The sequence below is a fragment of the Pongo abelii genome, chromosome 6 (genome assembly GCF_028885655.2).
Source record: "Pongo abelii isolate AG06213 chromosome 6, NHGRI_mPonAbe1-v2.0_pri, whole genome shotgun sequence".
NCBI lineage: Eukaryota > Metazoa > Chordata > Mammalia > Primates > Hominidae > Pongo > Pongo abelii.
Genome location: NC_071991.2, coordinates 137,661,332 through 137,676,177, shown reverse-complemented (window position 1 = coordinate 137,676,177; position 14,846 = coordinate 137,661,332). Strand labels below are relative to the sequence as shown.

Sequence of the window (14,846 nt, the reverse complement as noted above, 5' to 3'; positions counted from 1 at the left end):
ACGAAACTCTGTCCCAAACAAAAAAAAAAAAAAAAAAAAAAGAAAGAAAAGAAAAATAAACTGGAAAGAATACACAAAACTTTTACTCATTTATTTCTGGGTCAGACATTTATGGTAATTTAAATTTTCTTATATATATCATGTTTTCGTTTGGATCATGTGTTATTTTAACACCAGAAAAAAAAAATCTAAGCATAAAAAGAAAGAAAGCGTGCCATCTGGTTTTGGTGTGTCACCCTGGGAAGCTCCACCATTTGGAAAGAGGAGTGCATCTGGCATGGCGCCTGGGGATGGACTCAGTGGGCCCTGGAGATACGGAAGGAACTCAGGTGCCTGAGGCCGTGGCATGCGTGTGGTCTGCCCTCAGGTCTCACTGCCTTCCCCCAGGGGGCCCACAGCCCTGTGCACCAGGCAGGGCCTCCAGCTTTCCTGGTCAGGACTGCAGCGGCTGAGGCTTCACCTAGCTGTGGCTATGGCCACCCCTATAGCTGTGCTGACTCCAGCCACCACACATGTAGGGGTCTGAGGCTGCTTGGAGGGTACAGCATCCATCTCAGATGCATGGATTGGAGGTCCTGGCTGCCCCGCACCTTCTGTGACTGAGCTGGACATGAGCTGGGCAGCAGCAAGAGTTGGGGGAGGGACCCTTCAAGACACGTACAACCTCAGCAGATGGGACTGGACTTCGTCCTTTAAGCAGGGCCAAAACTCCCCACTCCCACCCAAATCAGTAGGAACCTTTTTAATTTAACAAACTTATTCTAAAGTTTATATGGAAAAACAAATAACCAGGAACTTTCGAACCAGAAGAGCAATGATAAGAGACTAACTCTACCAGGTATTTGAACAACTGTTAAAGTTACATGGATTTTATGTTATTTTACTACTTTATTTTATTTTATATTTTATTTTATGTTTGAGCCAGGGTCTCACTCTGTTGTCTAGGTTGGAGTGCAGTGGTGCAAACACAGCTCACTACAGCCTCGACCTCCTGGGCTCAAGCGATCCTCCTGCCTCAGCCTCCTGTGTATCTGGGCCACAGGCGCATGTCACCATGCCTGGCTAAGTTTTTAAATTTTTTTGTAGAGTCAGGATCTCACTTTGTTGCCCAGACTGGTCACGAACTCCTGGCCTCAAGCAGTCCTTCCACCTCAGCCACCCAAAGTGCTGGGATTATAAGTGTGAGCCACTGTGCCTGGCCTTTATTTTATTATTTTTATTTAATAGAGACAGGGTCTTGCTTTGTCACCCAGGCTGGAGAGCTGTGGTGGGAACACTGCTCACTGCAGCCTCAACATCTTGGGCTCAAGCGATCCTCCTGCCTCAGCCTCCTGTGTAGCTGGGACTAAAGGAGTACACCATCATGTCCAGCTGAATTATTTTATTTTTTTTTTTATTTTTAGAGAAAGAAAACACCCAGCCATGTTGATTTTTAAAATGTGGTACTAGCCTGTAAATGGATAGACAACTCAATGGAATAAATCCAAAGTTCCAGAATAGACCTAAATATATACAGGAATTTTATTTCTAAGCAGGGTATTAGTTTATAAAATGGGCTAGACACTTGGAATCACACTATTCAATTAATGGCATTGAGACTTCTGGCTACCCATCCAGAAAGAAAATAGAATCTCTTCTTCACATCCTCAGCTAAAATAAGATGCAGATTCATTGATACTAAAATGCCAAAATGGAAACCATAAAAGCAGTAGTAAAATATGGGAGATTAAAAAATCATACAGTGGAAAGGCCTTTAAAACAATGTCAAACCCACAAATCATAAAATAAAAGGCTGAATTTTTTTTTTTGAGACCAAGTCTCACTCTTGTTGCCCAGGCTGGAGTGCAGTGGTGCGATCTCGGCTCACCACAACCTCTGCCTCCCAGGTTCAAGTGATTCTCCTGTCTCAGCCTCCTGAGTAGCTAGGATTACAGGCATGCACCACCACGCCCACCTAATTTTTTTGTATTTTTAGTAGAGAGGGAGTTCTGCATGTTGCTCAGGCTGGTCTCGAACTCCTGACCTTAGGTGATCCACCCGCCTTCGCCTCCCAAAGCACTGGGATTACAGGTGTGAACATTTTGACAACACACACAAAAAAAACATGTCTCTAAACATTGTAATTCCACTGAACTGTACACCTAAAAATGATTTCTGGTAATGACAGGTGACAGCGTGCTGGCAGCCCTTGCAGCCCTCCCTCACTCTCCGTGCCTCCTCGGCCTCGGCGCCCACTCTGGCTGTGCTTGAGGAGCCCTTCAGCCCGCCGCTGCACTGTGGGAGCCCCTTTCTGGGCTGGCCAAGGCCGGAGCCGGCTCCTTCAGCTTGCAGGGAGGTGTGGAGGGAGAGGCGCGGGTGGGAACCGGGGCTGCGTGCAGCGCTTGCGAGCCAGTGCGAGTTCCGGGTGGGCGTGGGCTTGGCGGGCCCCGCCCTCGGAGCGACAGGCGGGCCCCGCAAGCCCCGGGCAGTGAGGGGCTTAGCACCTGGGCCAGCAGCTGCTGTGCTCGACTTCTCGCCGGGCCTTAGGTGCCTCCCCGCAGGGCAGGGCTCGGGACCTGCAGCCCGCCATGCCTGAGCCTCCACGCCCTCCAACCGTGGGCTCCTGCGAGGCCCCAGCCTCCCCAACGAGCGCGGCCCCCTGCTCCAGGGCCTCCAGTCCCATGGACCACCCAAGGGCTGAGGAGTGCCGGCACTCGGCACAGGACTGGCAGACAGCTCCACCTGCGGCCCCAGTGCAGGATCCACTGGGTGAAGCCAGCTGGGCTCCTGAGTCTGGTGAGGACTTGGAGAATCTTTATGTCTAGCTAAGGGATTGTAAATACACCAATCAACACTCTGTATCTATCTCAAATTTGTAAATGCACCAATCAGCACTCTGTGTCTAACTCAGGGTTTGTAAATACACCGGTGGACACTCTGTATCTAGCTAATCTAGTGGGGAGGTGGAGAACTTTTGTGTGTAGCTCAGGGATTGTAAACGCACCAATCAGCACCCTGTCAAAACAGACCAATCGGCTCTCTGTAAAATGGACCAATCAGCAGGATGTGGGTGGGGCCAGATAAGGGAATAAAAGCAGGCTGCTGGAGCCAGCAGTGGCAACTCACTGGGGTCTCCTTCCATGCTGTGGAAACTTGGTTCTTTCGCTCTTTGCAATAAATCTTGCTGCTGCTCATTCTTTGTGTCCACACTGCCTTTATGAGCTGTAACACTCACCACGAAAGTCTGCAGCTTCACTCCTAATCCAGCGAGACCACAAACCCACCAGAATGAAGAAACTCCAAACACATCCGCACGTCAGAAGGAACAAACTCAGGACACGACGCCTTTAAGAACTGTAACACTCACCGCGAGGGTGCGTGGCTTCATTCTTGAAGTCAGTGAGACCAAGAACCCACCAATTCTGGACACAGTAAGTCTTATGTTTCATATATTGTACCACAATTAAAATAAAAGTCAATTTAGGTAAAAACAAAGTCAAAAGGCAGTGTTGGAAAATGTGTATATAATCCACAACACAGACAAAAGACTAATATTCCTAATACATATATGCTAACTCCTGCACGTCTATATCCTAATAGAAAAAAAAAAAAGGATAACGCTAATAACTACACTACATAGCACTTTTGCATCCCCTAGGTACTCTTCTAAAAATGCCTTAAGTAACATATTTAATCCTTTCCGCAACTCTATAAGGTACGTACTGTTATTGTCCCCAAGAGAAATCAGGCATAGACAGGGTGGGTCATTTGCTGACAGTCATAGCTGTTAAGCAGCGAAGCTGAGATTCAAACTCAGCCGTTCTAGTAGCTCCAGAGTCCACGATTCTAGCCACCTAACTAAATTATCTAACTGCCTTTTTTGGAAACGTGCATGCGCCTTAAACACGTGGAAGGATACCTGATTTAGAATGCACAGAATGACAATTTAAAGTACAATGAGAAGGCTGGGCTCGGTGGCTCACGCCTGTAATCCCAGCACTTTGGGAGGCCAAGGTAGGCGGATTACTTGAGGTCAGGAGTTTGAGACCAGCCTGGCCAACCTGGTGAAACCCCGGCTCTACTAAAAATACAAAAATTAGCTGGGCGTGGTGGCGCATGCCTGTAATCCCAGCTACTCCGGAGGCTGAGGTAGGAAAATTGTTTGAACCCAGGAGGCGGAGGTTCAGTGAGCTGAGAATCGCGCCACTGCCCACTGCACTCAGCCCGAGCGACAGAGTGAGACTCAGTCACAAAAAATAAAAATAAAAAGTACAATGACAGGCCTGAAGGTGGGGAAATTAAAAGAAAAAAAGATTAAAAAAAGAAAATAAAGTACAATGATGTACTGTATTTTTTGCCTATCAGTTTGGCAAAGTTTGATAATGCTTTGTTGGTGTGTTGGTAAAGATATGGGAAAACAGGTGGTTTCAAACCTTGCTGATGGGAATGCAGTTTATTCCATTGAGTTGTCTATCCATTTATAGGCTAGTACCACATTTAAGAAATCAACATGGCTGGGTGTTTTCTTTTTCTACAAAAAAAAAAAGTCAGTTGGGCATGATGGTATACAGATATACACATAGAAAAATTCTCCATTGATTAATCAATATTTGTTGCAGTGTTGTTGACACTAGCAAAAGTTTGGAAACAACCAATAGAGGATTGGTTAAAGAAACCCTGGACATCGATATGATGAAACACTGAAGGCACGAAGATTGGCAGCCGTGTGTTAATCTGAGATAATCTCCAACATAGAGTTAAAGGAACACATTTGAGATGTAGAATAGTGTGCTACTATGTAAGACTTTTTAAAAGCAGAAAGTGTACAGACACATGTGATAGGATGTGGTCTTGAATTTTCAGCAGCGTCCCCCAAAGAAAGACAATAAGAGATAAACACCCACACTTCCTAAGGAGAGACTCTAGATCCGTCCTTGGTGGATGTATTAGTCTGTTTTCACACCTCTGATAAAGACATACCTGAGACTGGGTAATTTTTTTTTTTTCTTTTTTTTTTTTTGAGACAGAGTTTTGCTCTTGTTGCTCAGGCTGGAGTGCAATGGCACAATCTTGGCTCACTGCAACCTCTGCCTCCTAGGTTCAAACGATTCTCCTGCCTCAGCCTCTCGAGTAGCTGGGATTACAGGCATGTGCCACACACCCGGCTAATTGTGTATTTTTAGTAGAGATGGGGTTTCTCCATGTTGGTTGGGCTGGTCTGAAACTCCTGACCTCATGATCTGCCTGCCTTGGCCTCCCAAAGTGCTGGGATTATAGGCATCAGCCACCATGCCAGGCCTAGACTGGGCAATTTATTTTTATTTTATTTATTTATTTTTTATTTTTATTATTATTTTTTGAGACGGAGTTTCGCTCCTGTTGCCCAAGCTGGAGTGCAATGGCGTGATCTTGGCTCACCACAACCTCCACCTCCTGGGTTCAAGCGATTCTCCTGCCTCAGCCTCCCGAGTAGCTGGGCTTACAAGTGCATGCCACCATGCCCGGCTAATTTTGTATTTTTAGTAGAGACAGGGTTTCTCCATATTGGCCAGGATGGTCTCGAACTCCTGACCTCAGGTGATCTGCCCGCCTCGGCCTCCCAAAGTGCTGGGATTACAGGAGTGAGCCGCCGCACCCGGCCTAGACTGGGTAATTTATAAAGGAAAGAAGTTCAATGGATTCACAGTACGACGTGGCTGGGAAGGCCTCACAATCAGGGTGAAAGGCAAAAGGCACATCTCACATGGTGGGGGGCAAAGAGGGAGTGAGAACCAAGCAAAAGGGGTTTCCCCTTATAAAACCATCAGATTTCATGAGACTTATTAATTACCATGAGAACAGTATGGGGCAAACTGCCCCCCGCTTCAATTATCTCCCACTAGGTCCCTTCCACAACATGTGGAAATTATTGGAACTACAATTTAAGATGAGATTTGGGTGGGGACACAGCCAAATCATATCAGCAGACTTCCTAAAAGGCAGCCAATCTCTCCAGCAATGCTCCCCCGTCACCTACTGCCTGCCTCTAGAAAGACAGGCCAGAGATTCATTAGGGGAAAGATGGTGCTTTCTCCCCCTTGTGGGGTTGGGGAGGGCTTGGCCTCCCTGCAGCTGAGAGATAAGGGCTTCATGAGACCCAATCACAAAGAGCAGGGGTGTACATCAGGAAGGGAGCCCAGAATTTTCCACCCTGGCTGGCTGTTACTAAGTGTCTGAGTCCCAAGTCTTGGTGCTACAGGAAAAAGTTCCTGGGGGCTTGTGGAGTGTTTCCCACAAGCGAGATGGAGTCTCGCTTTGTGGAAGGCAGGATCACAGGGCAACTGGAGCCTGCCCTTGGCATGGAGGTGACTGAGGGCAGAGGTGGGCCCAAATGGGTGGGGACGATGGAGCTGAGCTTCCTCCTGGGCCCAGTGTGTGCCATGGGGTGCAACTGCCCCAGGGCTGCCAGGGTAGGGGTCCTGGAGCTGAGAGAGAGCCACCCAGGCATGGTGCCATGTAAAGCCTTCAGGGGGCGCTCCAGAAATCCCATCCAGCTTCCCCAAGGGTGAGACTGATGAGCTGAATTGGGACTCCCCCCTCCCCAATTCATATGTTGAAGTCTTAAGCCCCAGAACCTCAGAATGTGACTGTGGTTAGAGATAAGGTCTTCAAAGAGACAATTGCATTTAAATAAGGTTTTAGGGTGGGTCCTAATCCAATAGGACTGAGGTTCCTTTTTTTTTTTTTTTTGAGACGGAGTTTCGCTCTGTCGCCCAGCATGGAGTGCAGTGGCATGATCTCGGCTCACTGCAGGCTCCACCTCCCAGGTTCACGCCATTGTCCTGCCTCAGCCTGTAGCTGGGACTACAGGCGCCCGCCACCATGTCTGGCTAATTTTTTTGTATTTTTAGTAGAGACGGGGTTTCACCATGTTAGCCAGGATGGTCTTGATCTCCTAACCTCATGATCCGCCTGCCTCGGCCTCCCAAAGTGCCAGGATTACAGGCGTGAGCCACTGCGCCTGGCCAGGACTGATGTTCTTATAAGAAGAAATTTGTGCACAGACCAGTAGAGAGAAAAGGCAATATGAAGACAGGAAGAAGGTGGCCATCTACAATCGAGAAGACGGGCCTCCGAAGATACCTTGATCTCAGGCTTCCAGCCACCAGAATGGTGGGACCGTAAGTTTCTGTTGCTTAAGCTGCCGTGTCTGTGGTTCTTTGTCATGGCAGCCTGAGCTGACCAACCCCGTGAGCCAGCACTGACAGCCAGAAGGTGCTCGGCCAAGAACAGAAGCCTTTCCACCTCCACAGCTCCCTGCTCCTCCCCATCCCAGAGAATTCAGTCGTGCTAGGAGTGGGGGATCACTTGGTGTGGTGGTGGTCATGGGGTCAGGAGTCAAAAGAACAGGCCATAGCTCCACCCATTGCTGAAGGTTACAGGGTCTTTCCACCCATAGCTGGAGCTCACAGGAGGGCAGAGACTTTGAACTGTATATAAATTTGAAGTTGTGATCTAACTTTTTTTTCTTTTTCTTTCTTTGTTTTTTCTTTTTCTTTTCTTTTTTTTTTTGAGATGGAGTCTTGCTTTCTCGCCCAGGCTGGAGTGTAGTGGCGCAATCTCAGCTCACTGCAACCTCCGCCTCCCAGGTTCATGCGTTTCTCCTGCCTCAGCCTCTCGAGTAGCTGGAATTACAGGCTCATGCCACCACACACAGGTAATTTTTTGTATTTATAGTAGAGACAGCATTTCACCATGTTGGCCAGGCTGGTCTCGAATTCCTGACCTCAAATGATCTGCCCGTCTGGGCCTCCCAAAGTGCTGGCATTACAGTTATGAGCCACCGTGCCCAGCCAAAGTTTTGATCTACTTTGAATTGAACTTTTTCAACATGGGGATATTTCTCATAACTGAAAGTTAGTGTGAAAGTGATGGAATCTCCCTTAGTCAATGTCATCAAGGAGCAGAGCAGGCAAATCAGACAGATCCTGCCTGCAAGTAGAAGAGAAAGCTGTACTCTGTACCACACTGAGATGAGCCCGTTGAATAAATCGCGGTGAGCATGTATGTGCTGTGTATGCTCTCACTGCCATGCGTAGGTCACACTTGCTAATGTGTAGTGGAGCTGTGGCGGCGGTAGAGGGGCAAACAGTAGTGGGAGGGGGATTTGTATTTTTTTCTTTTCTTTTTCTTTTTTTTGGGACAGAGTTTCGCTCTTGTTGCTCAGGCTGGGGTGCAATGGCGAGATCTCAGCTCACCACAACCTCCACCTCCCAGGTCCAAGTGATTCTCCTGCCTCAGCCTCCCGAGTAGCTGTGCCATCACACCCGGCTAATTTTTTGTAATTTTTAGTAGAGATGGGGTTTCACCATGTTGGCCAGGCTGGTCTTGAACTCCTGACCTCAGGTGATCCACTGACCTTGGCCTCCCAAAGTGCTGGGATTACAGGCAAGAGCCTGGATTTATTTCACTGTGTGGAATTTTGGCCTAAGTTCTGTTTTATCTTTTTTTAAAAAATCCAGTTCAGGGCCCAGTGCAGTGGCTCACACCTATAATCCTAGCACTTTGGGAGGCTGAGGAGGGTGGATCACGAGGTCAGGAGTTCGAGACCAGCCTGGCCAACATAGTGAAACCCATCTCTACTAAAAATACAAAAATTAGCCAGGCGTGGTGGCGGGTGCCTGTAATCCCAGCTACTTGGGAGCCTGAGGCAGGAGAATCGCTTGAACCCAGGAGGCGAAGGTTGCAGTCTCTGCGCCATTGCACCCCAGCCTGGGCAACAAGAACAAAACTGCGTCTCAAAAAAATTCAAAAAAAAATCCAGTTCAGGCCGGATGCAGTGGCTTATGCCTATAATCCCAGCACTTTGGGAGGTGAAAGCGAGTGGATCACTTGAGCCAGGAGTTTGAAACCAGCCTGGGGAACATGGCGAAACCCCGTCTCTACAAAAAATACAAAAGTTAGTTGGGCATGGTGGTGCACACCTGTGGTTCCAGCTACTTGGGAGGCTGAGGCTCATCTGCCTGGGAGGTCAAGGGTGCAGCAAGCCAAGATTGCACCACTGCACTCCGGCTTGGATGACGGAGCAAGACCTTGTCTCAATAAAAAATAAAAATAAAAATCCAGTTCTATAGTGCCACCCGCAATTCAGGTAATAGCCCTGTATTTTCTCCCAACACTCCCTCATTTTGCTACCTTCTGGGTTTGGAGTGTGCCTGATCCGACTTTCCTCTTTCCCAGCCCTGACCTGGTGCCTTTTATACTATGCACATGCCTGGAAGAGACCCAGGCTGCTTCCTTCCCTTCTACCCTTGTATCTTTAGGGTTTCCATCATGCCCAGTGTGACAGCACCAGACCGTAGAGCTTAGTGGTTAAGGGCGCAAAGTCTGAAGCCACTACCTGGGCAAATCACTCAATAGCTCTATGCTTCAGCTTCCTCGTCGCTGAAAAGGAGATGATAGTTCCGACCTCATAACATTGTTGTGAGGATTATAGGAGCCAACCCAGGGTGCCATATGTAACTGAGGGTGGACATGCACATGGCACTGAGGGGTGGGCCCAGAAGCCATGGGAGGGGCCTCTGGTGGTCACTAGGAGACAGGCAATAGGTTATGTCAGAAGGATCACACCGAATGGAAATCCACCCAGCCAATGAGATCAGAGACTGATCTCCAGCAGCAACAACACAAAAGACATTCACCTTGTATGAAATGTCACCTAGATCATGGGTAGGACTGGGAACCTTGGTGCTCTCCAAGAAACCACATGTCCTGGGAGTCACACACTTGTGTGAATCTGGACTGGGCTGATGACCAGCTTTAATCAGCAGTGTGGCAGCAGGAGCTCTTCCTTCAGAACACCTATACTGACCACACAGGGTGAAACCCTAAGGAGGCCAGCTTCTCCATTAGGTCCCTAGACAAGCAGCTGAAGAACATCCAGAAGGAATTATTTTTTTAAATGGCAGTCCCCCTTCTGCACCCCTGTTTAAGTTAGGACGGGGTCCCATTCTGCTTTCACAGTCTTGGGACCCCTGCATTGTCTGGAAAGGAGTCTGGCTAGCCTGCTAGAGAAAGTGCTGGAAAGGCCCATCCAGCATTTCAGCTTCCCTCCAGCTGAGCCAGGCCCCAGATGAATGCGAGCCCATGGGCGAACACCAGCAAGGCCAGCAGAAAACGACCCAGCGGAGCCCAGAGCTGGGAGCGAAATAAAACAGTGGCTGTTGTAAGCCACTTCACTCTGGGGTGGTTTGCGACACAGCAATAGGTAACTGGGACAAGGACCAAGAGTTGTTTTGCTGCTTTGATTGCTTAAGGGACCCCCTGGAGTTCTTGTAGCCTGGGTATAGCAGAAGAAGAAGGGGAGCCTCCCCGAGCAGGACTCCCTGGTTATTTGCATGAGCTCCAGATCTCCTGGCATCACTGTAATTCCCTAGCAGTTGACCTTGGTTTCTGTGTGGGAGGAAGGAGGCAGCTGGATGGAGGGGGAAGAGAAGAATGTGGAGGAGACCGACCTGTGTTCAAAGCCATCTCTGCCACACCCCAGTTGTATGACTGTGGGCAAGCTATTAAATTTGTATGAGCTTCATTCCTCATTTGTAAAATGGATCTCCTTACAGAATTGTTGCGAGGATGACAAGACGTTACATGTAAAGCAGAACAATACCTTAACATAATAGGTTTCCAAAACATGATAGCTGTTATGATTTTACCTCCTAAGAGCTGGGGGTAAGGGGGACCCTAAGGCTGGTGGGTCAGGCCCTGTGGGACCCAGCAATGTTCTGTTGCAGGGACCAATAGAGGCATCTCCTTGTTAGGAACAGATCGACCCCCAGCACCCAATATGTGCCAGTTCCTACCCCAAACATAGCTGGGCTCATGTCTTAGATAAGGTGCCTCATTGCCCCATTAGGCCGCCTGCTGTCCTGAAGCCAGTGTGTTCAGAGGGTCCCTGGGCTCAAGCCTAGGAGGATCATCCACGTGCTGTCTGATCCCACCAAACATGAACTGATCTGATGCCTGAACCGATTACACTCAGTGTGAGACCCAACCTAGCCAGCTCCCCAATCCAACCCATGGACCAACCACTGGAGCCTGATATTTCAAGAAATCCTGAAGTGGTCATTTTTAAAGATGGCTATCCTCCTTGATGAAGTTGGAATGGGGTCTAGCTGCATAGGATAGAAAACTCCCCAAATACCAATGGCCTAAACAAGTAGTTTATTTCTCATGTAAAAGAAATCCAGAGCTGGCTCCATATGTTATGGGGACCTCGGCTCCTTTCTTTCCATCCTGCTGTCCTCAGCCTTACAAATACTTAACTTCATAGTCCATAAGGGCTGCCAGAAACCCCATCATCACATCTCTGTTTGTCAACAGACGAAACAGGAGAGGATGAAAGGGTGACCACTTCCTTGCAAGGAGCTTTCTAGCCAGTAAAACGTAAGCAGAAGTATGAGGAACACTCATACTTAATCACAAGCCTAATCACAAAGCTATACCTCACTGCAAGGGGGATTGAGAAATTAAGTCTTAAATAATAAAATCAAAGTTCTATGGGTGACAAAGAAGTTCTGAAGCTAGATAGCGGTGGTGGTTGCACAACCTTGTGAATATGCTAAATGCTGAATGCTTTAAATGGGTTAAAATAGTGAATTTTGTTATGTGTGAATGTTACCATGATAAAAAAAAATCACAGTTCTGTGAAAAAGGAATAGGATGCAAATGAACATTGGAGTAGACACCCAGTGGTCTTGCTATGCCTGTTTTTTTCATTACAACCATTTAATGGTATCAGGTATCTTGGGATCACATGCATACCCTGTAGTCAGGGGCCAGGGTCTGCGACTCAGAAGCTGGGGAGGGTTGCTGTCTAGCAACGTTCATCATTAGGATTTAGTGAAGAAGCTTCTTAAAGTGAGGGATACCTGTATTGGCAACTGGAGGCACATGGAATTACGACCCATGACCTGAAGCAGTTTGGTTACAAGTGGGCTTTAGGATAAACAAGTATTCTTTTCCTCTTTCTTTCTTCCTTCTTTCCTTCCTTCCTTCCTTCCCTTTTCCTTCCTTCCTTCCTTCCTCTTTCTCTTTCTTTCTTTCTCTTTCCTTTTTTTTTTACTTATTTTTGAGACAGGGTCTCACTCTGTCACCCAGACTGGAGTGCATTGGTGTGAACATGACTCACTGCAGCCTCAACCTGCTGGGCTCAAGCAAACCTCCTACTTCAGCCCTACAAGTAGCTGGGACTACAGGTATGCACCACCCCGCTCAGCTAATTTTTTGAAACGTAGACACAGGGTCTTGCTATGTTGCCTTGGCCAGTTTTGTTTGTTTGCTTGTTTTTAGAGATAGGGTCTTACACTGTGTCCAGGCTGGAGTGTAGTGGTGCAACCATAGATCGCAGCTCACTGCATCCTTGAACTTCTGGGCTTGCATGAGCATCCCACCTCAGTCTCCCGAGTAGCTGGGACTACAGCTGTGCGACTCCATACCTGGCTAATTTATTTTATTTGTAGAGATGGGGTCTTGCTGTGTTGGCCAGGCTGGTTTCAAACTCCTGGCTTCAAGTGATCCTCCTGTCTCAGCCTCCCCAAATGCTGGGATTACAGGCGTGAGCCACCACACCAGGTCCAAACAAGTATTATTATTATTATTATTATTATTATTGAGACAGAGTCTCTCTCTCTTGCCCAGGCTGGAGTACAGTGGTGCGATCTTGGTTCGCTGCAACCTCCATCTCCCGAGTTCAAGTGATTCTCCTGCCTCAGCCTCCCAAGTGAGCTGGGATTACAGGCGTGTGCCACCACGCTCGGCTAATTTTTGTATTTTTAGTAGAGACGGGGTTTCGCCATGTTGGCCGTGAGGTCAGGCTGGTCCCGAACTCCTGACCTCAGGTGATCGTCCACCTTAGCCTCCCAAAGTGTTGGGATTACAGGCGTGAGCCACCGCGCCCGGCCCCAACCAAATATTCTTATGTGGTGTCTTAGTCTGTGTGGGCTGCCCTAACAAAATACACAGACCTGGTGGCTTAAACAGCAGAAATTTCTCACAGTTTTGGAGGCTGGGAAGTCCAAGATCAAGATGCCAGCCAGTTCAGTTTGTGGTTTGTTCTCTTCATAGCTTGTAGACGGCTGCCTTCTTGCTGTGTCCCCACATGGCACAGAGAGAGAAAAAAAGAGAGAAAGAGAGGAGTGGAGAGAGTCAGCACTCTCTGGTGTCTCTTCTTATGAGGACACTAATCCTATCAGTCCCATTATTCTGACGTCATCTAACCTTTGTTAGCTCCTTTAGGTCCTGTCTCCAAATAGTCACATTGGGGGTTAGGGCTTTGATACGGTTTGGATCTGTGTCCACCCCCAAATATACTGTCGAAGTATAATCCTCAATGTTGGAGGCAGGGCCTGGTGGGACGTGACTGGATCATGGGGGTGGTTTCTCATGAATGGTTTAGCACCATCTCCTTTGGTGCTGTCATCGGGATAGTGAGTTCTCATGGGTATCCCCCTCTCTTTCTTCCTCCTGCTCCAGCCAGGTGAAGTGCTGGCTTCCTCTTTGACTTCTGCCATGATTGGAAGCTTTCTGAGGCCTCCCCAGAAGTGGAAGCTGCCATGCTTCCTGTATAGCCTGGGGAACTGCGAGTCAATTAAACCTCTTTGCTTTATAAATTACCTAGTCTCAGGTATTTCTCTATAGCAGTGCAAGAACAGATAATACAGGCTTCAACGCATGAATTTTGGAGGAACACAAGTCAGTCTATATAGCACGTGGTCAGGATAGAGTCATGACTTAACGATGCAGAGAAAAATGAATGTATAACCCCCTAGCCAGTGTTCTAGAGGCAGTTATAGAGCTTTTTTATCCACCTCCTATTCAATGACCATTTTCTCCCATTGTTTTCCTGAATAGTCCAGGCCGGGCCAAGTGTTTACTTCTGAACTTGATCTGATAGCTCTTTGTAATCTACAGCCCACATTCAGGATTTCCCTGTTTCTGAAAACACCAGGGAAAGCTTTTGTCCAGATGGCCTGCATTTTCGCTCCACCCCCAAAATAAAGGGGATGGTCTCCTGCCTTGCATGAAATGTCACCTAAGAAAGAAAAGGTGGGGGGGGAATATTGCAGAGACCAAAGCAGGGGGTGTGACTAAAAAGTGGCTTGGCCACCTCTTCTGCCTCACCTGTCCCCAGAGGACTGAGTCTGACCCATTTGTCCAGGGCAGGGAACAGGACAGGAGAGAGGAGGAAGCAAGAGGGTTAAGTCTGTCCAAGCCTTTCAATTGTGATGAGACAAGGGTGGAGTGTCTGCCAAGAACAGGTCAGGTTCAAAACAGGAAACCCCAGGGTAGTGATGGACACTTCTCTGTCGATTTTACGTGGATCTCTAGGGAAAGTGCTGGAACTGATCTCATTCAATATGTATATATATATATATATTTTTTACAACTCAGATTGAAGAGGAAGTGCACAATGAGCTCTGCAGCTTTGCCAGCGATGCTAATCTCTTCCAGGTGCCGAAACACTAAGGTAATGGGGAAACGCTGCAGGAGGCTCCGACCGCCCTTACTGGGAGGCCAGGAGAGTGGCCCTTGCAGGGGCACGAGTGAAGTGGGGTACCTGAGGGCAGAGCCAGGCTCTGCTGCCCTTATTCTCACAAGCTGCAGCAAATGCACTCCCTGGGTTCCTGCAGCTCCCAGTGTTGGTGTGGGCAGTGGGGGAGTGGTGGGATGGAGTGTTGGGGGCCCTGACCCTCTTGGGAACCCCTGTAGCAGCCCTGCCTGCTTCCTGACCTGCGCACAGAAGCTGGGCTTTCCCGGATACTCCTGGGTTTCCCTCCTTGTGCACTGCTTGGCTCTGTGGGTACCTCCACTGGTTCTCCCCTGTTCTTACC

The 14,846-nt window shown here is 48.3% G+C and overlaps 1 long non-coding RNA gene across 2 annotated transcripts; it reads left to right on the top strand.

Annotated features, from left to right (window-relative positions):
- Positions 1–2,454: 2,454 nt before the first annotated feature.
- On the top strand, positions 2,455–14,484 carry LOC134761689 (uncharacterized). 2 transcript variants are annotated; one of them, XR_010140764.1, is made up of 5 exons: positions 2,455–3,410; positions 6,870–7,675; positions 12,095–12,212; positions 12,655–12,736; positions 14,407–14,482. It is a non-coding gene; the product is annotated as an uncharacterized LOC134761689 (long non-coding RNA). The 2 variants fall into 2 exon arrangements; XR_010140765.1 differs by lacking the exon at positions 12,655–12,736 and having other exon boundaries at positions 14,407–14,484.
- Positions 14,485–14,846: the final 362 nt, after the last annotated feature.